Source organism: Artibeus jamaicensis, unplaced genomic scaffold, assembly GCF_021234435.1.
Source record: "Artibeus jamaicensis isolate MK-2021 breed Jamaican fruit bat unplaced genomic scaffold, CSHL_Jam_final contig_467, whole genome shotgun sequence".
NCBI classification, from domain to species: Eukaryota; Metazoa; Chordata; class Mammalia; order Chiroptera; family Phyllostomidae; genus Artibeus; species Artibeus jamaicensis.
Genome location: NW_026521845.1, coordinates 7,552,799 through 7,579,722, shown reverse-complemented (window position 1 = coordinate 7,579,722; position 26,924 = coordinate 7,552,799). Strand labels below are relative to the sequence as shown.

Here is a 26,924-nt window from a genome sequence, read left to right as displayed (position 1 = left end):
TAGAGTTTTCTTGGTTCTGTACGCTACGTGCCTTGCCTTCTTTCACACATTTTTACTAACACCCTGTGTTGATTTCTGAATGAGGGCAGAACTTCTCTACTGGCTCCGCTTCCCTTTCCAGGGTCTCTTTCATGGTGAGCGGCCAGTTTTCTCTTCTTGGCTGTCCTTCTTTGCCTCCCTAAAAGAACCCCCTACCTCTATGAGGCCATTCTGTAGCAGTATTAGTATTAGTGCTCCGGCCCCGCAGGCAAATTCTTCCTTTTATCTGTCAGCATAGGATTCTCTATTAAGTCTGTTCAAGTTCAGAAAATTCTTTTTCTGTCCTCCGTGTACGAAACCATCCCTTTTTTCCTTCTTGCCCCGAGATATAGGGTCCTTTCCCCTACACAACAGACGAGTTGCCATCTCTCGTCTCATGCTAAAGATTATTGTCACTTCTGTACAATAATATTATTATATTATAGGAGTCCCAAACTGTAGCCATAACATACAATATGGGTTTGTGCCTGCCCTTGTGGGTTAACAGTTTTAAGCATTCTATTTCTTCTGCTGCCTTATCAAACTTCTTTCTCATTGGGAGCAGCAGGCAGGACATATCCTTCCACTCAAAGAGTCAGGAATGACTTTTCTTTTCTCTGCTATCTCGGCAGTATATTACTGTTTCTTTTTCCATAACACAGAGCCATTACCTTTTACTGAGAATAAATGTATTTAGCTATCATTTTCTCACACACGGTCTGCATGCTTTGGGGGCATACTTTTTAGATATTTTGTTGCCTCTTCGTCAAAATAGAAATGATTGATCTTTTGGGCAGAATACTCAGATGTAGGAGGTAATTATTGCATTTTGCTATTTTTTTAAATCTCAGGACACATTAATGTCTATAATTTAATTTCTCTTTTAATATCTGTTCTTCATGTTATTTTTATCCCTTTATATTTTTAGCGCATTTCCATTTACCCACATATCAGACTGCATGAAACAGAGCTCTGTATGCCTGTACTTTACATACATTACGTCGCTCTTCCTCATCACAGACTAGTTATTCTAAGTTGTCCTGGAAGGACCTCCACTTAGCTGCGTGGTGTTCTCTTCTTTGCCCGCATGCACCATGACCCGGCCCTTCAATTTCCCTAACTGAGTTTGCTCACCCATCAGAGCAACCTCCTGTTGTGATGGGGACTCTCCCATGTTCAGCATATGTATTGGGTCTCAGAGCCCCGCGGAGAATTTTCCTTAGATAACCACAGCGCATACTTCCCAGCCTGTGTGGTGTGCCTTATGTATCATTGTCCCTGTAAAAATTACAGAATATAAACTATTTTCATTAACTTTTTTGCCCCCAGGCAAGTCTTCTACCTCCAGTGTATAACAATTCTCCTTGGAGCATTGCAACTTCTCTGCCTGGTACAGGACACATCTCTAGCAGTTGTCTTTGTCCTCCCTGGGGATGTAAGGTGACCTATGTTTTTTATTTTTAAATATCAGGTCTTTATGGAACCATGTTCTGATACCAGCTTTTGCCTGTTTATTTGGTTTTACAGCTAAGTAAAATAACAACTAAATCTTACATCTATTTCTTCATAGCGATTGTAAAGAAATTTTAATTATTTTTTTTACAATTACAGTTGTCTTCATGGCGATTTTTGCCACGCAGGCATTTTTAAAGTCAATTTATGGATGTATGTTTACGTATCTTCTCAGAAAGCTCATTTTATGCCTGAAACCAGATAAACATTCACTGTGTTCTTTTTTCCTGGTCACATTTTCTTTTTTACCATTAAATGTTTACCACACTTGGAAGTGAACTGGATATATAATGTGAGGTAGAGAAAGCTTTGTTTTTCCCAATATGGTCCCAATTGCTTTTTTTCTATAACCTGTTATTCTTCACAGATTTTAGGTTTTATTTCGTAGGCTACTTACATGGACAAAACATCTTCTCAGTTTCCACAGCGTCACTCTTTAATACCTTTGCTACTTCAAAAAAGTTTTTTTTGTTTATTGAATTTAACTCAGCTTTCTTCATTGGACTCCTGGCTGGGGTTCTTTTCCTCTCTGCAAGAAGTAGGCCATTCTGCCCTCTCTCTTTCTGCAGCCCCTCCTTTTGCCTTCCCATCCTTAGTTAAGAAGACCATTGTTCCCATCTGAATTTTGAAGATATCTTGACTTTCTACCCTAGTAATCTAACATGGACATGTGCCTTCTATGCGACTCTGTTATTTGAACATAAAGCTCTTACCTTCCCTCCCTCCCACCACCAAATACCATAAGATGCTTTTTCTTGAATTCCTTTTGTACCAACAGCTTTACTTTCGCTCTTCTTCTGCGACCCTGAAACAGTATTTGGCTATCGCGTAAATCTTGTAAAATGCAATCTTGTAAATAAGATTGCATTTTATTTTAGTTATTCCTCTGGCCGTCTTTTCTTTTCTCTGCCTCTCCTGCGTGCGTCTTCTTCACTGTGTTTGAGTCCAAAGCACTGTGATCCCTCTCAGGGACTCTCTTGCAGGTTCAAGTTCCTGCCTCGTCCGCAGGACATGTCCTGCGATCACTTCTAACGCCACATGCAATGCGTTTCCTTGGGTGTGTGTTTCCTAGTAGCTCAGCTTTCTCGCTTCCGGCAGTACAGGTGCTATATTTCTTCCCACAGAGGAGAGCTGTTCCCTTTGAGTCTCCCTCCAAGGTCATCTGTGATCCCCTTTCTGCGTCTCAGCCTCCACCCCGGATCTGTCAATAATATTCTTACCCTTTTGTCCCAGAAAGTTCACCCGACTGAACACAGTTCCTTTTAGTCTCTCTTCAGCAAAGTCTGTTTTTATTCCTTACCCTCTTGAGAGAGAGGGATGTTTTTCTTTACACAATTGTCCTTATTTTCTGTCTTGCCCTTCAATAAATGATTTGATTTTTTCCTTTAGTTGTTTTTTTTAATTTACTGTTTCTCTATGTGGTGAACTCACTTGTATTTCACATCTCCGTTTTCTTTTGATTCAGTTTCCTTTGTCACCTTTGTAGGAGGGGAGCGCTCTGCTGTTTAATCCTTTACATGCTGTTGCAGTCAGGTTCAATCATCTTTGCTCTTGACACATGATCCACTTTTTCTTTAAAAAAAAACCCTACAGTAAGTCCTCTTATTTTTAAATGCTTCTTTTAAAGTGGTGCGTCACCCAACCATCCATTCTTCTTTTTGAGGCCCGTGTCATCCTTCTTTGTCGTTTTATTTTTTATTTATTGACCCTAAATTTTTTATGGGCTCTGTAGTTTTTTACATGCTTAAAACATCGTGGATTTCTAATAGATTTGGAGTATATTATTTTCTTCTTTAACATTAAGTTGCCAAAAAAAATAATCTACTCAGTGAACTTGCTAAGCTACCAGTGTGCCAAGGACCAAGAAGGATCTGGAAGAAATGCTGGGAGAGCATCAGTCTGGACTGGAGGAGCCAGGGGAGGCTTTGGGGGAGGGGTGGTAAGAAGTGAGCATGTCTTAAAGGTTTGGCAGGTTTGGGTGGTTCCAAGGAGAGGAGAGGAGGCCAAGCTCTGCAGTTGTCCTTGTATGGTTTACACAGAATAATGAGTAGTTTTGAAAAGGGACCAAAAGAAAGTGATTCCAAGACCGTTAGAGACTAACAGTCACCAACATATCAAGTTCCATTTGTTTTCTGTGAGGAGATGGAGGGAAAAAGATACAAGAAAAACGAGCATGAAAAAAGGAGCTTCAGAACCAATCAAATGAGGATGAGCCCTGAAAGGACTGCAGGGCTGTGTCCAGAACAGCTACAGAGCTGCATGCGACCTCTCCTCTGTTACTACTGCTTTCCTTAATTTGTAGATCACTGTGGCTGTGTTTCCACTTCTCTATTAGGTTCAATTCATTATCATGCAATCTGTAAATCGATGACTATTGTTCAATAAAATGCTATGTACGGAGCAGATATAAAAGCAGTTTTCAAGGACCTTTTAGTCTTGTGCGGAAACGAATCATTGGACTTTCCATTTTTTAGTAGGTTAGAACACAAAATGAAATTTAAAAAATACAGTGAAGCGCTAAGGCTATGTGAATTCAGAAAATATAAAAATAAGTGACAGCCCAATTATTCAAGAAGGTCATTAGGTAGGTAGAAAATCCAGTGGGGTCTGGAGGGATACAGGTGAGTAGAATGGAGTGAGAACATTCTAAGGGCAGCTCAGTAAGGATAAAGCTCTAGAGATCATTGCACGTTTTAGCTCATGACATCAGTGACGAGTATCCTGTATCTATTCATTTATCTACTTTGTTATTGGAAATCGAAGCAACCCGACACTGAGGGATTGTGGAGTATGAGGTTTATTCCTTTACGTGCATGGGCCCAGAGGAGTCAGTCTCCAAATTCTGGGCCCCGAACAAAGGATTCTTGGGGAATATATAGATTTGGGGTCTTCCTGTCTATGTGACAAACATGGGATACAGAAGCAGAATGTGATAACTGTTCTATCAGCGAGGCTGCTAGTTCCAGTCCTACTGACTGTCCAGCCACCCGCCCTCCCAGACGGCCCCATCATTCTCCCTAGGGTGCCTGGGGCCTGGGCAAATAAAGGTTAAACAGAGGTTCTTTAAAGTTTCCCATATCACTTACCCATCAAGTGTTGCGCATGTATCGTAGGCCAGGTGGTCTTCTGTGCCCTGAGAGGTAGTGGAGAACAGCACAGAGGGCAATTGGAAGAATTGTAGTAGTGTGACATGACAGTGAGACCCTGGGGTGTTGAATTACGATAGTTTGGGTGATCAGCAGCTGCATCTGAATGATGAGGAGAAGTAGGTCCTGGAAGATGTGGGGCGGCGTATTGCAAAGACTGGGAGATGGGTCTGGATTTGCTGCAGGGATGGAAAGGAGGGTCCTGTGGTTGAGGTGGAAAGCAGTGGGGAACAGGATACGATAGGCAAGCCTGGGCTGACCATGCAGGGCCTCGCTGGCTGGACAAAGTGCCCACTTGCCATTGGGAGCACTCCTTTGAGAAGTGTCCGTTCAAACCCTCACCCATTTTTCAGAAAATGGTATGATTTTCTTAGTATCATCCCACTCAAGGTTCATATAATTACTTTGATCTGAAGCTAGGTGTCTTTTCTCACTTACGTAAAGTCTTTCAGGCAGTCTTATAATACAGCTTCTGTCCAATTCTTCCTGCTTCATTTGGAGTTCTCTTGACATGCGTGTTAGACCTGGTCAGCTGCTCCATGCGCCTTGTAAACTCTTTTCAGTATTTTCTACCTTCTTACCTCTTTGTGCTTTCTTTCTGTCAGATTGTTCATCCAGTTTACAAGCCCCAAATCCTTTCTGCTATTTTATTTTATTGAGGTTTTTTCCAGGTGTGTGATCCCTATTTCATCGTTTTTCTTACCTATTAAATAGTGATTTAAAGTCCATTTAATTAAATATATTATAGTTATTTTAAAGTCCATGCCTGATAAATATCTGGACTACCCATGGGTCTGTGTATATTGTCTGTTTACTTTCCTGATTTGAGATCATTAAATGTACCTGGTTTGCCTGGTAACTTTTGGTTAAATGGTAGGTGTGGTATGTTGACAATTTTAGACTCTTTAGGTAACATCCTCCTCCTCTGGAGAGGATTTGATTTGTTTCATCTGTCTATCTGATTGCAGGTAAAATGCAGTCAGATCACCTGAGGCCTCTGCACACGCAGGGAGAGGGGACAGCCACCTCCCCGATTATACCAGGAAGGTTTCGTAGCTGTGCTGGGGTTGCACAAGTTCCCACTCGATGGCTTCCTTCTGATCTGTAAGACAGAAGGTGGGATCATCTGCCGAATTTAAAATGCAGGTGAGTTACGAGTGTGGTCTGACTTCTGAGCAGCTTTCTGCAAAGGGCAGGTGGGAGTGTCGACAGGAGCGCCGTGAGATTCTTGAGCAGTGCTCGGGTGCTGTTCTGCTGAGGTGGATGAGCTAGTCTGGATCTCACATGGAGATTTGCCAGGGGAAGAAGGATACGGAGAAGAAAGTGTGGTTGACGTGATGAGCCATGGAGTCTAAGCAGGACAAGGAAAGGAGTGAAGGCAGCGGGAAGCTGGTCTAGAAGGGGAAGGCAGAGGGTGGCTGATGGGCTTTAGGTCCTGATAAGATAAACATTGAGTGGCAAAGCAACTGAGTGAGCAGGCTGGAATGAAAGGGAGGTCAGGGGTCCTGCTTTTACAATGAAGTTATGTTAATTTGCCGTTGTGTTTATCTGCCTCTTTACATCATGTCCAGCATCTTATGATCACAGTCAGGACTGCTTGAAAACGAAGCCCCCGAGCTTCCCTGAACAGATGTTGATGGTGAGAAGTGCCCACCCCTGGCACAGACAAAGCCCTTTGTGAGGTTGCCAGGAAGAAGAACGCAGCCAAGACAGAACACCTAAATCCTAGGAAGCTCTCTCTTACAGGAAGCTGGGTTTCTAAGGCAAAGGAAATATGTTCTCAGAGAGTATCAAAGCCCTGATGTTGCCCAGCTGGGAAAAGCAGCTGGTGGTTTCCATGTCTTGGTTACCGTGAATGATGCTGCAGTGAGCACAGAGGTGCAGATGCATCTCTTTGGGACCCTGATTTAATTTCTTTGGATAAACACCCAGAAGAGTGTAGCTGGGTCAGATGGTAGTTCTGTATTTAATTCGTTGAGAAACCTCTGTACTGTTTCCACAGTGGCCGCACCAGTTTTCATTCCCACCAGCAGTGCACAAGAATTCCCTTTTTTCCACGTCCTCGTCAGCACTTGCCTTTTTGAGGGCGGCCATTCTAACAGGTGTGAGGTGATAGCGCATTGGGTGAAGGTGGTCAGAGGGTACAAGCTTCTAGTTATAAGACGATTAAGTTCTGGGGAGATAATGCACAGCATGATGACTGTAGTTAACAAAAGTGTACAGCAGGCAGGTTTGGAAGTTGCTAAGAGAGTAGACCTTAACATTTCTCACCCCTACTTTACAAAATTCTAACTATGTGAGGTGGTAGATGTATTAACCTTATGGTGGTTATCATTTCATGACATATACATAGATTAAATCATTGTATACCTTCAACTTACACAGTGTTACATGTCACTTATATCTGCAAAAGCTGGAAGAAAAACAAAGCTTGCCTGCCTGTCGTTAGGTCCGTCATGAGATCCAGTGTTGATGTTGGTGAAGTTTCAATGTGAGACTTGTTTCCATTTGCCCTGACCTTCCTCTTCCAGGCTTCCTCTGTGTTTTCGGTAACCTTCTTCCTAGATTCTTAGAGCACCTCTCGCCCCCAATTCCGTGGCTGTGTACGTTTTTAGCTACAACTCAACAGGGGGATAGTTGTCGCACTTTATCAGCAGCGTCTGATTATATGGTGAAAACTTCCTCTTGAAATTTGCTCTTTTATTATAATCTCTTTCACTAGCTGTTTTTCTTCTCGGTTTTAAATGCCCGCTTTCAATCTCCCTAATGGCCTTCTCTTCTTTATCATCTCTAAGTATTGAAGTGCCCCAAAATCTCGATCACTGTTACAGAAGGCATTGCTAAGTTTCTCCCTCATACCTGTCACATTTCCATACGCTACTTGCTTGTCCATTTTCTTCCCTTTTTAGGAACAAAACCCATTTTTAACTGAGTTCTTTGTCCAGCAGCTTACGAACTGTTCTAGTCTCTCTTGTCTTGGGATGTGATCGTGTCACTAGGGTGACCAACTGCCCTGGTTTGCCTGGGGCAGAGTGGTTTTTCAGGAGGTGACACTTTCAGAAATGAGACTGAGAAAATTCCCAGCAAACCTGGATGAATTGCTTGCCTTGTACCTGACTAACTTTTATGCATAGGTATGTGAAGGAAATGTCATGTTGGGTATGGCTTTCTCTCTGATAGAGGCTGGGCATGACCCCTTCCCCTTTCTGTCAGCTGAGCGGATTGGCTCTCCAACAGCCATCTTGGACCTTGAGTTGACCTTCAGGGGGTAGTGTAGAAAACTAGGCACTTCAGTCTCTGGTGATGCTGTAGATTCACACCAGCAATATATTGCTTCTATTACTCTGAGTTATTTTTTCAGCTGAACCTAATCCCAGGATTGAGGGCTGCTATTCTTATCTCTTTAACTCAATGTACTTTTAAAGTTGAAGGGGAACATCTCCCTTTCCAACGGAATGAAATATAACTTGTTCCGTTTTCTATGGAGCTCTAGATTCAAGTATGTAGCCCTTGAGAGCCTAGTTAAAGGGTCCACATGCCAAAGCAAAATTCAGCCTCTCCATGTCAAAGGATGCTGTAGACAGCGTTGTATGGTTACAGCATTGTATCTCATTGTATGGATTCTTTTCAAGGTATACAACACAAAATTTTCAGACAGTCACTCTTGAATTCCTGTCTTCTTTTTTTTTTTTTTAAGATTTTATTTATTTATCTTTAGAGGAGAAGGGAGGGGAGGGGAGTGGAGGGAATCTGGTCCTTTCTTATATCTTGCATCCAAATGATGGCCACTCCCTCCTCATTATAAATCTGAAATCTTACCTTTCTGATTAACCTAAAATTCTATTGACGTATACCCTCATGATGTCTCTGCTGGGTCACTAAATTGTCTTAGTGAGTTAGTGCCCTCACACAAACCTATGGTGGTTCTGGATCCACAAAATACATTATTCAACTACATCTTTGCTGTTCATCTTTGGAGTTATTGTGCGAGAGATTAAAATCATTGCTAGGTTCGTTCCTTCAAGGTTAAAGTCACTTTAAAACTTAACAACACAACTGTTCATTTTATCTGCATTTGGGTCCCTTTTAGAATGGCCCCATACACGCTAGCAGTTAAGAGAGAGGTGTTATGAAAGAAATCACACCATGACTCAGGTCCACCAAGAGATGGTGCTCATGTACCTGCTAAGGCCTTCCAGGCCGCTCTGAAGAGAAAAGCAAGATCCTTCCAGAGCAGCTGAAGTGACGAAACCTCTAAGGCTGTGGAACAATGACAGTATAGTTGTTACTTGCCATATTGCATTTGAAATGTAAACAACTTTATTGAAAAGATGTGCTTTCCTGAAAATGGAATTTTAAAGAGCAGCCTCCCGCTGCGAGTTAACACGCCAAATTAAAACCCTGGTGAAAGATGCAGAATTCTGCAAACATGTTGCTGTCTTTCATTCCAACCACAAAATTGGAATGGTAGTATGAGAAAGACAAAGAAAAGAGGAAGTGGTACATAATATATGAAAGGCATACGTGCTAGTTAGAAACTCAGATTGTCGTTGTTTCGCTACCTAAGGAGGAAGGCTGGGTTTTCTGTGTCTGGATCAGACATGTAATTTAGCGTTTCCCATAACAATTATTAAACACCTACCGTAGACCCGGCACTGGGATAACTATTTTACATTCAGGATTTCATTCATCCTGAAAACAGCTCTAAAAAGTAGATATTATTGCCCTGGCTTGTGTGGCCCAGTGGATTAAGTGTTGACCTGCGTAACAAAGGGCTGCTGGTTTGATTCCCAGTCAGGGCACATGCCTGGGTTGTGGGTCAGGTCCCCAGTGGGGGATGCTCAAGAGGCAACCACACATTGATGTTTCTCTCTCTCTCTTTCTCCTTCTCTTCCCCTCTCTCTAAAGATAGATACAACCTTTTAAAAATATCTTAAAAAGAAAAAGAAGTAGATATTACCCTCATGAAATCCAGCTTACAGAGTGGGAAAGTAAAGCTAGTTTAGAGAGGGCAAACACTTGGAGTCAACATTTATTTTGTTTTATTTATTTCTTTAAAAGATTTTATTTATTTATTTTTAGAGAGAGGAAAAAGGAGAGAGAAGGAGAGGGAGAGAAACATAATGTATGAGAGAAACAGCAATTGGCTGCCTTTCTCACACCCTCAGCGGGGGACCTGGCCCGCCACCCAGGCATGTTCCCTGACTGGGAATTGAACTGCAACCTTTCAGTCTGCTGTCTGGCCCTCAATCCCCTGAGCCGCACCAGCCAGGGCTGGAGCTACTTTTTAAACCCAAGCCATCTGATTTCAAATGTCATAGTCTTGACCACTATGCTATACTAGGCTCTGTAAATATATTGCTTGAAATTTGAGTCTCAGGTTTATAGACTATCTTACAGTTTCCCGCGTTACCATTCATCTTTTGTGTCATTCCAATTTTGCATAAACATATTGGAGAGTGAGACCCATATCTAGAGACCCACGTCTTTGGACGAAATGCCAAAAATGGGACCAGCAGTGGTATCACCTAAGACGAGTTTCTTCATCTAGAAAATCATTGTTTAGGGTTTACCTTGTGAGAAATAGAAATAATACACCGTGGAATGTTTATATTTAGTATACACTCAGTATGCAGGAGTAACTATTTTCAGAAAAGATTTCTAACAAAAGGAGATTTCATTCTACAGATAGACTCTCAGTCACTAGTGAGTAAAGCAAATGTCCATCCTTTGAGTAAAATCAGGGCCTGCATTCCTAGTATAGGTCTGTCTGTTCAACTCTAACATATTCATTAAATATAGAGCTTCAGAATTGTCCTTCCGGAAATTGTTTTCTAAGTTGCAAAATAATTCTCTGCTTAGAGATTCATAAAACGATACACTTTGAAGTTGTAATTTGTCTTAATGCATTCATAATGTGATATCATTGATGTGTTTTGTAAAGTCAATTATATAAAATAAGATGAAAGTTAGAACGATTATTCCAAATCATCAAATCCTAGCACTTTCATTACTGAGTCAAAATTATACTTTATGGTATTAATTATTTTGCATATTCCTTTACCCATAAAGTTCTGGATTAGTTTATTTCCTGGGGGAAAACAGTGACAAATATCTGAATTAAATTTTACTGAATTTAAGTAGTTATCTTAGAAATATTGAGTTTACAACAAACTTTCTAAGCGAGGTCTCCATCTATAATTTGAGGTACTCAAGACTTTGTATATTTTGTGTTTTGACTAATATCATATTTAATTGAAACCCACCTATGCATTTCCAAATGCCTAATAATAGCTATTTTCATTGTGATCTTTTCCAACTCCAATTTCCTAGTATAATTTACATTTGAGAGTTCCCTGTAACATAAATGCGAGGTGGCAAATGCTCAGTCTCTCAGTGAATCGACTTTAACACATCACCTCCTGTATTTCGTTAGTTCCATGGGTTAGTCTTTAAAAACGAAGAACAGCTGGCCTTCACCTGCTGTATGATAACATTCTCCACACTCTTCTCCAGGCTGAACACCCCAATTCCCTTACCTTCTCATCCTAAGCCCTGTTTTCTAACATTTAAATCACTCTGCTGACCAACCTGGCCCTCTTCAAATTTACTCCTCTCTCTGTTATGCTAAGCAGTCATAACTCATTACGCGGTGTTCAATCAGTAATGGAGCAGCTGCCAATCTCTGTTCCCCGCTGCATAAGAAATAGCCCCTGCAGAAGGGTGCTGCTGGTACAGTGAGAGGAGGGATTTCCAGTTACTCTTTGGGCCCACACGTTTGTTGTCTTCGCATCCATCCCACTGAAGCCGTCTCTGTGCCAAGTCTGTTTCCCTCATTCATCAGACTTGGATTGGTGTCTGCAGTGTTCCTGGCTGTGCTGATGATTCATGGTGAACAGCACAGACCTGTCCACCTGGTGCTTATATCCTAGTGGGGGCATCAAATAATAATGGAAATAAACTGTAGTTATTACGAGAAAATAAAGTATTAGTGCTCAGAAAAAAATAAAGCATGGAAAAAATAGAAGGAAGTTTGGGCACAGGGCAAGATCAGTAAGAAGTCAAGTGCGGTTATTTCTTCTCCTTATTGGCTATGAATCTACAATCGTGTAATGATGATGGAGATAACGGTGATAAAGGTAGGACTATACCTGCTATCAACTGCTGTGTTTGCATTATCTCATTAAATATTCTGCAGAGCAGAGACTGTTACTAGTCTGTTTCCTAATGTTAAGACTGGGTCTCAAAAGTGTTGGGTAACTTTCTCAAGTCAGCCAACAGCTAAGTGGAAGTAAGTGGTAGTGCCAGAAAGCAGAGTCAGGTCTTTATGAGTCTAGAGCTTAATTACCTAACCGTCCTGTGCTGGTGTTGAAATAAGAGTGGGAAAGGAGATTCTCTGCTGCCTCTGTAGTTCTGAGAAGCAATAACCATGGAAACAAAGGCTCTGTCCTCCTAAGACAAGACCCACTGTTCCTAGAAGGGCGTTTTGTGTTGATCTTTTATTACTCCAGCATTCCCCTGGGTGTCTCACCTCATCGCCCCATCCAAGTAACTTTATGGAATATGCTTTTCAACTCCGACAGCATGCTCCCTGAGATTATTAAACAAGATGTTCTGTTAGGAAATTAAGTCCACTCTATGCTTCTTTAAAAATAGTATCAGTCCGCATGAGCGATTTGTCGGAGGCTTCTTCCCCTTAATCCAGCTGCTTTGGGAAGCAGTGCGAGGTCATGACACCACCTTCAACACAAGATCAGGAACCAAGGGCTGACATCTCTTGAGTCTAATAAAGTCTTTGGTCTACTCAGGGCATATAGGGTATATGAATCCCATGAGAATTGGGGTAATAAACGTGAAGGAAAATCTAGGCTTTTGTGTCTGGGTTGCCCAGACTCATAAGGAGGCCACACTCACACATGAAATTCTTCACAGGTGGGAATTTTTCTTGAGTTAGGAGACTGCAGCCTTAACTAGATGGTCTAGCTAATTTTTTTTACAGTCACGGTGTGTTTGGTGTAAAGCATGTGTGTTGAAATGTGTTCATAAGAACCACTCCAAGGTAGTTTATCCCCTTGGCTGTTGATGACTGTATTCATGAACAGTGGCAGCATCAACCTCAAGGTCAGGACCACCTGCAATGGCCTGCTCCCTGGATCCCCATCGTGGGCTGCTGACTTCCCCCGCTTTTGGCTCTCACCTCTCCTCTGGGAACTGTCTTCCCTGGCAGATCCACCATCCCCACAGCCTTGCCTTGGCAGTCTTCGTTCTCCAGCTGTTCCCATTTCTCTCCACGAGTGGGATCTCCCCAGCCACCCACCGTCCCCCACACTGCAACAGACGAGCCTGATGGGAAAGCAGAGGTTCTGTCTTCTCCCTTGTGTGAGGGCCTTTCAGTGAAAACTCCCTTCTCTGGCTCAGCTCCTGGTCCTGCTCCTATTCCCAGTGGCAATGACACCCTTTGGGTGCTCTGCCTTTACAGAGTGGGTACGCTTGCTTAGGACTAGTGATCTGGCTGAGTGTATGATAGTCTGTTTTCTTTCTGTAGGAGACAGAGCCAGGCTCGTTATATTAAAATAATGTTTGCTGCTTAAAAGTTGTCACATAGAACCTTGAGCTCTTTAGGGGAAAGATACAGTACAAATCCAATAAGGAATGAATACATTAATAATAAGAGGCTGGCCAGTGCTGTATAGAGAGATTTCTCTTTTTTTGATACTCTGTAAGGCACTCTATAAATTACAGTTTTTCAAAATTGTGGCAGTCTTATTAAAAGAAAAGAGATGATTAAATAGTTCCCTTTTCTCTTGAGATTAAAAGAAGAATAAATGGTTTAAATTAAAGAAGAAGTTTGGGTGAGATACAGTGTATTGCTACAGGACTGTTATATTTCAGTATGTCTGGCTAGGACGTGAGGGTCCTTAACAATGAACTGATACACAGATGGACCTACCGATAGTGCTAACCCTCCTTCCACCAGCTGGTGTCCATGCCATGGGAACATCCTTTATTCGTCAGGTGGTGCTGCTGTGCATGAAAAAAAGACAACTGTATTGCATTGAGTTGTATTCCTGACTCATGAGTTAGGTAGCACTCTGTCTGATATGAGCATAGGTTCGGGTCAGAAAAAAACTCAGGATATTCCAAGCCCAGGTTAATTTTGTGAGCTTGGAGCACTCATTTGTTCTCTCAGAACCTTGCTTTCTCCATTGAAGGTTGGGACTCTCTTACTTTTAAGCAGGTAAGGGGAACATAAGAGGCTCTTCTGGAGTCTTTTGTTCCTTAAAAATTAACCAGCTTTAAATAAGTAATATCTCCAAGAGGCTTATTTTGGTGTGGTGGACTCTGCTTCCCATCAGTACAATATTATAGCAGAGCAAAATCAACTGAAGATTTGTAAAGTAAGTCAAAAAATTTCTGCCCAAAGAAGAAAACATGGTTAAGAGGGTAGCTCTGAGCAACTTTAGGCTATCTCCCCTCTTTCTTCCTCAGTTTTCTTTTCTGTATAATGAAATAATAATCTCTATAGTATTGTTATGATATTTAAATGATTGATAAATATGACATTCTTAGAACAGTGTGGTCTTGCTAGTAATTAGAAAAAGAGTAAGAACATTAGATCATTCCTGGTTGTTTAACAGAACTTCTAGAGAGGAAGAAGAGAGTGAAAGAAGCTATTATAAAGAAGTAACATGACAAACTGACAGTAACCAGAGGGGAGGCAGGAGGGGAAAATGGGGGGGGAGGTTATCAGAACCATGTATGAAGGACAAATAGCCCTGGCTGGTGTAGCTCAATGGATTGAGCATGGGTCTGTAAAGCAAAGGGTTGCCGGTTCAGTTCCCAGTCAGGGCACATGCCTGGGTTGTAGGCCAGGTCCCCAGTAGGGGACACGAGAGGCAACCATGCATTGATGTTTGTCTCCCACTCTTTTTCCTTCCTTTCCCCTGTCTCTAAAAATAAACAAATAAAATATTTTTTTAAAAAAAGGACAAATGGACAAAACCAAAGGGGAGTAGGATCAAGGGTGGGAAGTGGGGATGTCTGGGGTGGGGGGAAATGGAGACAACTGTACCTGAAGAACAATAAAAAATGTGGAAAATTTTTGAAAAAAGAAATGACATGAAGCATATTCTTCAGAACTAAAATTTTCTGATTGAAAGGGCTCACTGAATATGAGGTAAACAACGACAACAAAAACAGCACAGCACAACACTGTGAAATTTCTCTGGAACAAAAAGAAAAGTGGAAGAGATTCTGAAGCTTTTTAGAAGAGGAAAACAAACCTGCAGGACATCAATTTCAACACTGGAAGCTGAAAGACAAAGCACAGTTTTTCACAACCTACAATTCTATACCCAGCTAAGCTGGCATAATTGTGAGAGTAGGATAAGGACATTTAAAACACGTAAGTAGTGGTTCCTTTTTATCTATCTTGAGTATATTGGAGGCTTTGCTATAGCAAGATGAGAAAACGGAGGAAGCAGAGGGGTTCAGAAAACAAGGTATGGGACAAAGGGCAGAGAGAAAGTCATCGTCTGAAGATGAAATGACTCTTGAATATGTGTCATTTCACACACATTGGAGTATACCTTCTGAATAAATTATTAGACGTGGAATTACTGGGCCAAAGGATGTGTGAATTTTATTAATGACAGACTTCGTCAAGTTGGCCACCAGCTATGCATGTCTCTGTGACTTTTGCCATTTGATGGGGCAAAAGAATACCCTACATCACTTTTAGTGTGTATTTATATTTCTCTTACTAGGAATGAGATTAAGCATACTTTCATATGTTTATGGCCATTTGTGTTTCCTTTTCTGGAAAAAGATTGTTCAATCGTGTTGACCAATTAGTATTTTTTGTTGAGTGCAACCAACACCCCCTATGAAGCATCAGGAATAAGACTAGCAGCAGAAACACCTTGGAGGCAGGGCAGGATGGGAGCAGCAAATAATGAAACTGGTCAGTGTAAAGGAAAGAACACTTAGTATACCGAATGTGCTGTCTGGAACCATATTTAGTGTTTTAATCTCTGATATTACACTCTAATTATGATGGCCTCCTAAAGTCATATTACCGTATTTGAAACATTTAATATGTTTGTCTCTTATTTTCCTGGGTCAAAGACTGCAGGTTGAAATGTTTAAGGTCCACAGTATTTCAGGGCTATACAGAGGTGCACCCCTCACTCCTCTGAGTGCCCCCTGCCTGTTGCTCTGTGCTCCAGCCAAACTGAATGCTCCGCTTCTCCCTTCTCCACCCTCGCGGGCCGGGTCGTTTCCCACTGTGGAGCCTGAGTTTGTGCTTCTCCACTTGTTGAAATGCCTGTCACTGCCGAAGTCACCTCCTCCTTATCCTGAAGACTGAGCACAGATTTTGCCTCTCTTCCTGGGTCAGAATTAGATAAGCATTTTGCATAATATCCCAATAATAATGGATGTCTCTCTTATCATTTACTTCTATAACATAGAGGCTAAACACACAGTATGGGATCACACAGATGATGGCCTCGTAACTTACTAGATCTGAATTCGGTGCATTCAGGAGCAAGCAAGCAACTTCATTTCCCTGAGCATCAGTTTCTGTGTTTCTTCCGAGGAGGCTTATGATAGACATGCCTACATTACAGGGATGCAGTGAGCGTAAAACATGGTACTGTTCCCATTGTCCAGCACATAGTAAACACACAGATTGTTCAGTTTCACTTCAGAACCAAGTTACAGGCTTTTCTGTGGCCACTTCGGGGGGGTCACAGCGCTGTGTATTGTGATCCATCCTCTTTTTGTTGTTGTGTGTTTATTTGTTGTTTTCTGTGGTTGTATGGTGACATTGAGCCACCAAAGGGAAGGTGTCAGCATGCTGCCCAGCCAAACTCAGGGTCACTCGTAATAAATGTCGATGGAAGTGCCTCTCCCACCAGGCCCTGGAAGATCAGCTCCTCGGGGGTCTGCAGGTTTTGGCAGCCACTCAGCTCCCGGGTGTTGAATGTGAATGGTGTTCCACGTTTCTTATGCTGACCACCTTTCCTCCTCGTCCCCTCGTTCAGACCTCTTACCTCTGCCTCCTTAAGGTCACACATCACCTCCTCACTCCTTCCCGTCTGCAGGGTGCAGGGCTGTGGAAGGCTCTCTGCACCAACTCTGTTCTTCTCAGTCTACCGAAATTCACTCGTCTCTGGGATCTGCTCCCCTCCTTAGCTTTCACTTTTCTTCTCTGGGAATAGAAATAGTCAGCACCTAAAGCAACAAACCACGATGACAACAGCTTTCTGTTGTTTCTTTCTCTTTGTACTTTTAATACATATACTAAATCTAAAATTTCCCTGGCGCAAATGGTGGAGGAATGATTAACATTGGAGAACATTGTATCTCACTGTATGCACTTGAACTGGTGGTGATTATATGTTTTATTTATTATAAACACCTGCTAATCCATCTGTATTCCCCCAGTGAAACATAATCCACCAGAGGGCTTTGACTGTTCTCTGACATTTTTGCTTTCAGAGTCCTTTCCCACACTCGCAGTGCCTGGCACAGCTGCCTGAATGAAGATTCTGCTGGATACAGCAAGTGACACTCGGAATAAGAATTTTGATGCCCCACCAGCCTTAAAATTGTTTTATTCACTTTTGTGTTACTTACTGCAAAAAAAATGTTTCAGGGATGTATGTTTGCCAACATCAAGGTAACTTTTTAAGTGAGCACAATCATTTTGATGTGATTCTTTTCTTTCAATTTAAAACATCAGTTGAAAGATTCCCCAGGTTCAGTATTGAATGCTCACCTCACAAGGTGCAGTAACACGCACCTGGAGTTTGTGTGCCCTAGGATAATGCTGCTTCCGTGTGCAAACAAGTCACCTGGAGATCTCATTAAAGGGCAGACTCTGATTCAGTGGGCCTGCAATTGATTCTGTGTCCCTAAGAAGCTGCTGGGTTATTCTAATTCTTCTAGTTCATGGACTGTATTTTGAAGAGCAAGGCTCTAGCTAAAAGAAAATAAAACAAAACCAAAAAAACAAATGCCTGATGGAATATAGAAGCGAGACAAATGGATTGCAGATTCTATTTTATGATGTCAGTATGCCTTCAAAGCCAAAAAACACACACACCACAGAACCCAAGGAACCCCAGTAAAAAGAGGAATACCAATGGCAAGAAGTAACGTCGTAACATCTTCAAAGACATTTACTGAAATTATAGGCAATAATATTCACAGCATAAACAGCTCCTCTCCCTTGTAGCTGGTAGTAGTTGGCAGGTAACTTCATCCATTGGTGATTGTTGAAATGCCTGCTAATTGCTTTTTAATTTTTTTCAGGCGTTCTAGTAAAATTTAGACAGCTAGCTTATTTTCTAATGTAATTGTTGACAAATGTCCATTAGAGTTTTGTAGGAATTCTACTTTATTCCAAATGGCAGTTGTTAAATTGTAGTGATAAAACATCAAGCTCTGAAGAATCTGGCATTTGCTTAAAATGTGAATCATGCACAGTGAAACTACCATATGCAGATAAGTCCTTAATTGTACTAATGAGAACCAGCAATGTCTGCAGTATGCAAAACAAGATTTCATCTTTAATTTTAGAGGAAAATCTTGACGTAGATCCTGTTATGAAAATTCAGTGTCTCTTAAATCAGGCACAAAAAAAATTATTAGTTGATGTTTTTAAAAGACAGTAGCAAGCAACAAATCTTTTTTATCATGCTGTCACAACTTTTCTGTGTACTTTGCAGCGATGAAAATTAGACTACGCTACACCATAAAGTGGCACTTTGTTTTGTATTGGAAAACATGTACAGAAGAACATCTGAGCATTCTGCTGCTTAAAATTTGAGTTAATTTCATAGGAATTAAGAAAAGTTAATAAGCTTAAATGTCTCATAGAAGTTTTTCCACAGATCATGAAACAAATGTCTCCTCTGATGTAAAAAGATAATTTCCAATAATGTTTAATGGACTGAAGAAAACTTGTATTGTACAGTTTTCTCCAGCAAGGATGTTGCAGAATTTCTGGGCAGCCGCATTCGCTATTCGTCCTCAGTAGTTCCTACAGCTCTTCCTCTTCACTAATTCCTCTCGAAACAAAGCAGCAGGTCTGCTCGATTGCATGCCTGTACCTGTCACTGCAGAACATGTGATACAGACACACAGATACATGTACGCATGCACCACAGTCATTGCTTCAGATGCAAATGATAGAATCGATTTGAGGTAAAGGGTGCCAGGCTTTAAGGGGATTCTATCTATTGCTTCAGTTTCCACTAATTCACATTTTTTTTTCGAAGTAGTTTTATCGGTGGGAAATTTGGGGGGTTGTTTTTAGTGTTTTTTATCATTAAATTTATTTTTACCATCACATTCAAGTTCACTATATCTATGTTAAGGCTTCACTGTTCTGAAGGACTGTACTCATCCAGAATTGACTTGAAGCATGAGGTTAAAAATAATTTTTTAAAAACCTTCGAACAGCAAACACACAAGTCTCTGTGTCATGTAATTTACTTGTCAGAAAGACCCCTTGTCTCTCCCTCCAAACTATTTGTTTAGGTGCTCTCCTAGCGACTTGAGTCTTCTGGCTTCATAAGCTGACGACAAATACAGGCAGGATATTGGAAGAAACTTGGGGATGGGTGATGTCCTAAGAACAGGCACACTGACAATAAGTGACAAAGAGCCATCACTTAGGACAAAGCAGAAAAGAAGTTAAGTTTAAAAATGATTGTAAAAAAAAGGGAAGAAAGCACTTCAGTAGATCTCCAAAACACTTCTGTAGTGGCAGTTCTAAATGATAACATCTCCAAAAGGCAGCAAAGTTGAGGTCCATGGGCTCTGATTAAGAAGCTAGGTGGTCATCATTTAGCAACCAAAACATGCTCCGAACTGTTTCAGGGACTGAGAATATATTCTTATGTGGAAGCAGGTCTCCTCTAGCGAGGTCTGAGCGGTGGAATGGCCCTGGGCTATTGTTGGGACGGAAGCGTGGGAAACCAGTAGCTGCTAAGCTGCAGACCTTGAGGCATCGGTGGTCTAGTGGGGCGTGCGAAAACAATAGTGTGATCCCTGCAACTACAAGTGTGTACTTGTATGGTTTTGAAATAGATGGGGTGACGATCAAATCAGTGGGAGGGCTTGATAAAGGAGAGATGATTAAACTGGGTCTTGAAGGAGTAATAGACACTCACCAGGGAACAAAAGAAAATAGACATGGAGGGCTTAATAACAGTTTATATACATTTGCCCTATTGATTTCCTTTATTCATTGAGTCAATGATCTATCATCCCAGGGATAATTAGGGCTATTATAGCAGCAGGAAACAAAACAGAGATTATCCCATAAATGGTAGTTCAAGCCTGAATACCTCCCATCCATCGATGCACCCACCCATCTACCCACCCACCCACCCATTCTCCCATTCATCCACCTAGCTATCCATCCATCGTGTGCCCACTTTGAAAGAAAGATTACTACAGCTAGGTTGATTTCGGTGGTGTTGCTCAGGTGTGTACTTGGGATAAAAAGATGATGAGCTACATGCTGGAGAAGGCTACAATACCCGCACTGTGATGGGTCGAGATCTGGAGTTAACAGGTGGAGGAATATATGTCCAATACAAAGAGACTGCTGGCTTCAATCCTAACCATAGGCTATGGCCTCCCCTCTCCCCCCAAATTGATATGTTCGAGCTTAATGCCCAATATGAAGGTCTAAGGAGGTGGGATTTCTGAGAAGCTTAGGTCATGAGGACAGAGCTTTTAGGATGGGATTAGTGTTCTCATTAAAGAGACCCCATGAGACCCCTTTCTCACCCCACCACGTGGGTGAGGACACAGTGAGAAGTCAGCAGTCTGCAGCCTTGAAGACAGATGGCCCTGCCCGGCCATGCCGGCCCCTTAACTTCAGCCTTCCAGTGTCCAGAAGGCAGGGAAGTAAATGTCCCTTGTTTAAGCCGCCAGATGGTGGCATATTGTCACAGCAGCTCAAAGACCCCACTCTAGTGTCCCTCTCCACGTGGTGGCCACTTAAAGCCTTGATCAGTGAGTAGGGGGTAATGAAAGTTCCCCTCTGAATAGTCATGTGTGTTTGAAGGGGCTCATCTAAGCATTAACTGTATTTAAATTCCTTAATTCTTCTCAATGTGCTGTCTCTTGTGCTATCTGTCTACCCCACTTCCAACTGAAGGTTTAAATTAAGCTGGGTAACATACTAGCGTCACCATGGTGACCACCCCCCAAGTTTGTTGACTGAAGCCTTCTGCAAGGCTTGGCATCAGGGATCGCCGCAACTGGGAACGTAGTACTTGAAGAAGCAGCTGAAAGAAAAGTCGAGGGGATAATTGTGGGATTACTACTAGCTTTAGAGATGATCATCCCTGGGTCAGCTTGAGCAGTCTGCGGGATGAAGCGTTTCTGACTGAAGTCTGCACGGCGTCTTTCTCTCTCCATGCATGAAGCCTGCTGCCTGAGGCTTGTTGCTGAGGGAGATAGCGTCAGGTCTTTAAATGCTGGGATAAGTAAAGATGTGTGGCAGTCTGGCTTTTTTGTTTAGACCTTAGCTCTCATGCCTCACCCAAAGATAATGGGAAAGTAATGTGGCTGAACGAAGATGATGTCCATCAAAGGCCAGTTGGAAGTCACGATCGCAATAGAGCATCTCCAATCACCGCTGCGGAGATTCGAGGGAACTACACACCATCAAGGACGCAGCCTGTCTGATGTCTGGCTGTGACTGTGGGGCGTGAGTTGTCTCTCTGTAGGTGCTCAGCTTTCTAACTTTGACTGTGAAAATAGCTCTCTCTTCCTCTCTGAAACAAATGGATACAGTCTGTGGTTGCATCTGCAACTTGAGACATTAGACTCTTTGTTTGGATATCCAGAAAAACACACACTGGCTGACTTCATTTAGCTTCCAAAAGGCCTGAAGGGTAAGAGTTACATCTTCAATAGGAAAATTATCTGTTTTCTTTTGAGAACCTTTTCTAATGGACAGGTGTCTTAGAAAAGGACCCAGACTGAATTTAAACTGGAGCTAAGAAGCTGTTCAGAGACTGCTACTCTATGCCCACATTTTAAAATATATCATATGTGCTCCCAGCACTCAGAACCTTGTCTGACAAGTAATATGTGCTCAATAAATCATTTCTATACCAAACTAAATTTACCATGTCTTTTAAAGTACTGTTTCCCCACTTAGTATCTACATTTTTTCATTTGGAGCTGAATTACTCATCCCAAAATGCTTGTGCAAAGCAGGTATTGTAGGTGACCGTTTGTTGAGTTTAATTAACATGCCGAAGATGAAGTAATAGAAATTAATTTTTATTGGCAAATGTAAGATATAAAGAGATTTCTCAGATATCCGAAGAAGGGGTTATATAATATATTATTTAAAATTCCTAGTATTTATCACAGTGCAGCATGTAGTAGGTGGCCAACCTGTCCTGGTCTGCCCAGGGCTGTCTTAATTTTAACACAGAAGGTCCCACATCTCGAGAACCCCCTAGTCTCGGGCAGCCTGGGTTGGTTGTCCACACTATACACCAGGAGGTTTACTAAGTGAAGGCATAGATAAAGGAAGATTTGGGTTTATTAATGTCGTAGATCCATTCCTCAGACTTCATGTGGTAAGTGTGTCCTCTCACTGTGTTTATGTCACAGGAGGTCCAATCTGACTCTGCTGCCCACTCTTTGTGACCATTTTTACCATGTGAGCAGACTCATGGGGGAGTCCATAGCCGATGGGTGAAAATGGAAGTCAAACAAGAGTCATCAGAAGAATTTAACATTGATGACCACAAGCTAAGGCAGCCCGACTCACCTAGTTCACGGCAGCCCAGGGGCCTGGGACCCCTGGCAAAGGTTCCCTCATAGGCCGAGGTCACTGGCACATGTGTCACTGGGTCTTTATCCCTCACGTTGATTTCCTCTGACATAGCCTCTCTTCTCATATACAAATTTATTACATTTGCGCTTATCTTGATATAGAAGCCGTATTATATCTTCAAGGGATTTGCCTGTGTGTTCCTTTCTAAGTCTTCCTACTATGACTCATGCGTTTATTTCCTTATTCAGCAAATAATTCTAGCTGGTGCAAGGTGCTGTCTTGGTACTCGGATACCACAGTGAACAAAATGGACAATGTTTGGATCCTGAAGGATCTTTCAAACATGGAGAAACGATAGTAAACAAGATAAATAAAATATGTAGTAGGTCAGATGGAAAGCGCCATGGAGACAAATCAATCAGGAAGATGAATGGCATCCTGGGGAGAAGAGTTCAAGGGGGGTTAGTGGTGTCATTTTAACAGGGTCATTAGGGAAGCCCATGCTGAGAACAGGGCCTTTGAATCAAAATCGAGAGAAGCGGGGGCATGCTGGGAATCTAAATGGAGAGAAGTGCTCTGGGCATGGAGACAGGAAGTGCTATGGGGTTCACCAAAAAGTTCATTTGTTTTTCTTCCGAGTCGGCCTCCAGTAGCACTTCCCGTTTTTAACCTCACTTGAAACAATTTTGTTACATTGTATTGTGACAGCTGTCATACCAGTGTGCATTAAAAAATTTTGTCAAAATTGGTGAATTTTTGTGTAGCCATTTTAATATTGAATATTGAAGAAAATATGCCATATTTTTGGTGTATTATACTTTATTATTTCAAGAAAGGCAAAAAGGCAACTGAAACTCAAAAAAATATTTCTGCAGTGCATGGAGAAGGTGCTGTGACTGATAGAATGTGTCAAAGCTGGTTTGGGAAGTTTTGTGCTGGAGATTTCTCAGTGGATGGTGGTCCATGGTCAGGTACATCAGTTGAAGTTGATGGCAGTCACAGTGAGACATTAATTAAGAACAGTCAACATTATACCATGTGGGAGATAGCCAACATCCTCAAAATATCCAAATCAATAAAGTTGTTGGTAAGAATGAAAAATGTATCTTTTATTTTACCTAAAAAACCAAAATGGACTATTTCGGCTAACCCAATAGGTTTCCGACATAGGGCCTGGCCTTTGGATTGCATAAAGAGCAAAAAGGTCAGTGTGTCTGGAGTAGAGTGAGCAAGGTGATGAGCAGCAGAAGAGGTGATGGGAACCAGTAGTGGGGTCATAAGTAGGTGTGGAGGGTGCAAAACTCTCTGGGTACAAAACTTTCTTTCGTAAGTTATTCGAAAGATGTTCATTTCTCCAGTCAGGGACTTGGAAGCCCTTGCAGGGGTTCGAGAAGGGGAGCATGTGGTCTAATATACACTTTAATGGTATCACTCTGGTTGCTGTGTCAATGACCTATTGAGGAGATGTTAGGTAGAGTCAGGAAGACCACTCAAGAGGGCATTGAAACAGTTCCAGCAAAAGAAATTTATTCCTTGGAAATGATTGGAGTGAGTAGAGGTGGTAACAGATCAGGAATATAGGGTTACTTGGATTTGTTGAGAGATTGAAGGTAAAATATAAATAAAAGGAAGAGGAAGTCTTGACTGTAAGGTCCTTGGCCTGGGCAACTGGAAAAAATGGACTGTGTGCTAATCACGTACACCCCAAGTACAGCATGTGCTATAGTCATAATTTCACAAGCTGGTTTCGTATCTTCTCTTTCCATGTTGAAATGATTGGTAATGAGCCCTGACTGGTGTGGCTCAGTGGGTTGAGTGCTGGCCTGCAAACCAAAAGTTTGCTGGCTTGATTCTCAGTCAGGGCACATGCCTGGGTTGCAGGCCAGGTCCCAAGCAGGGAAAGCATGAGAGGCAACCACACTTTGATTCTCTCCCTCTCTTTCTCTCTCCTTTCCTCTCTGTCTAAAAATAAATAAATAAAATCTGTTTTTTTTAAAGAAATGTTCAGTAATGGGATTTTCCTTATTTCTGAATTCTTGTGATAGAGAGGTCATATCAATATAAATTCCAACAATTTAGGAGAAGCAAAAATTATTTTGAGATAATTTATGGAAAAAAGACAACTCTTCACAGGTTTCCAACTTCCCATAACAGGGAACTTTGCTGACTACTGACTTTAGTTGCAGACTGTACCCTATAGTATTAGCCATAGATTTCTCTTAAGCCTGGCTGCCAGAATATTTTATTCTCCCAAGTTCAGCCGTCAATCATTTCACACTGCCTTTTTAATTTTATGTTTCCAAACAATCCTCAGGATTCGCTCTGTGATTTGTTGATTGTGTGGAACTTCACTTGTAAAAATAACGTTGGTTGAAAAAGTTGCCAAAAAAATAGAGCAAAAAAACAGAAACCTCTACAATCCATGTCACAATATGTTCAAGGTTCAGAAAATATTCTTATTAGCTATAAACTGGGCAGCGTAATTGCCTCTAAGGAGGAATTAGCTGTGCATTTTTCTCTCCTGCCCCCATCGTCATCCATATAAAGTGCTGTATTGGATTAGTGCCACAACAAATGGGACACTGAAGAGGTACTCATCCTCAGAAAGATAATTGAGTAATGGCCAACGGAGCTTTCTGTTATAAAAATAGTTCACCCTATTTGAGTGCAGCTTATTTAGATTTGTTTTAACTCCTGAAAGACCATACATATCACTTTTATGTAAGACTGTTGACCTTGGCGAAGTTTTCCAGGGATTTAAAACTTACACCATAAAGCTGATCTTTTCTGTTCTGAAAAATGAAAACGGATTTCCATTAGACATCTTGTAAATTGAAGTCATTGCCTGTAATGGGAGATAAAGATGAATTCCGACTCCTCGGAAAGTGAAGTGGGATGATGTATTTTTAAAGGTGTGAAAGCGTGCATTGTAGCCTGAGAGACACCAAACCATAAACAGATTCTTTCTTAAAATAGGGGCCAACTGTTTCTTAGGACAGAATTTTAAGTAGCAATAAAATGAAAGATGAAAGACCTGTAAACTGTGAAACATAGGGTACAGAGTGGCGAATGCCATTCTCATAACTTATGAAAGAAAATTTTCTAATAAGTTGTCTCTAACACTTGAACTCATTTGTTGGGTACATATAGGTTGTTAATTTTCCCTACTTAACAAGCCTGATGGCAACAAGTTTCTGAAAATGATCAGTTAATCTCCTTTAGGGTCCTCACAAGCAGACAGTTCCGATCCTCTGTGAGATTATTTATGACATGGTTCAGTTGTGACCCGGGAGACTAGACGGCATTGGTTTGCTTGCACGTGGGTTCGTTTTCCTTGTTTTCAGGGTGTTACAGACTGAGTTCAGTGATGGGCCCCTGATCTAAAAAGGAAGTGCTTAGTCTGTGTTGGTTGTGAGTGATGTGTATCTGTTGATGGCAACACAACACTGCTTGTTGCCCTTGGTCTGTCCTATTGTTTTAGCATCAAGCAAACATCTTAAACACCAAGTGGCTGACGTGCACCAGTGGAGCCTCTAGAACTTGTCTCCAGACTTTTGATGTGTCTTAGAGCCCCTTGGCAGTCTCAGAAAGGCTATGGACTCTGTTTCAGAATAATGTTTTTTTTAAGGCAAAAGATTTATGTGAACTGAAGAGAAAGCAGAGTATATAGAAGTGTGTGTGTGTGTGTGCGTGTGTGTGTGTTTAATTTATAGGACAAAATATGTAAAAACAGATCCTTTGGGACCCCACAATGAAATCATCTACTGTCTAAGCCTGCTCAGGTTACTGTAACAGAACATTGTAGATTGAGTTTTTTACAAGCAACAGAAATTTCTTTCTCACAGGTCTGGAGGCTGCAGAGTCCAAGATTGAGGTGCCTGCAGATTCTGTGTCTGCTGGGAACCTTCCTCCATGTTCACAGATTCAATCTTCTGTAGGAGCACTAATTCACTCATGGCCACCCCACCCTCATGACCTAATCACCCCTGAAAGTTTTCCCTCTTGATAGCATCACAAGGATGGAGGTAAGATTTCAATGTATGAATTTGGAAGAAGGCACAAACACTGAGTCCACAGCATCTGCTTTTAGCACAGGATGCAGAAATTGGAGTTGGGCACTGAACCTGAGGGGAAGTGGTCACTAGAGAGAACACCTTTCTTTCCTTGTCGACTTGACCTTCCTTGTGGAAAATAATAACCAATCCTAGTGTAAGTTTTCTCTAAGTTCAAGGGGAGATTTTAATGTTTCAGCATATACTTAGGGATGGGGAGTGACAAAAGATATCAACAAGGGCATCATTTTTCTCTGTGAAATCAGCATTTGACTCTCCAAGGTAAAACACACAGCTTCCCGCATCCTTGTTCATTTGTGTCCACCTCCCGGAAAGCTTTTTCAAAGTTTAGTGCTGTGTACATCAGCCTTA

The 26,924-nt window shown here is 41.6% G+C and overlaps 1 long non-coding RNA gene across 1 annotated transcript in view; it reads left to right on the top strand.

The window, feature by feature from the left end:
- The window catches only part of LOC128627771 (uncharacterized), a 450,437-nt gene that overhangs the window by 23,458 nt on the left and 400,055 nt on the right, over positions 1-26,924 (top strand). The gene's annotated exons all lie outside the window — the stretch shown is intronic.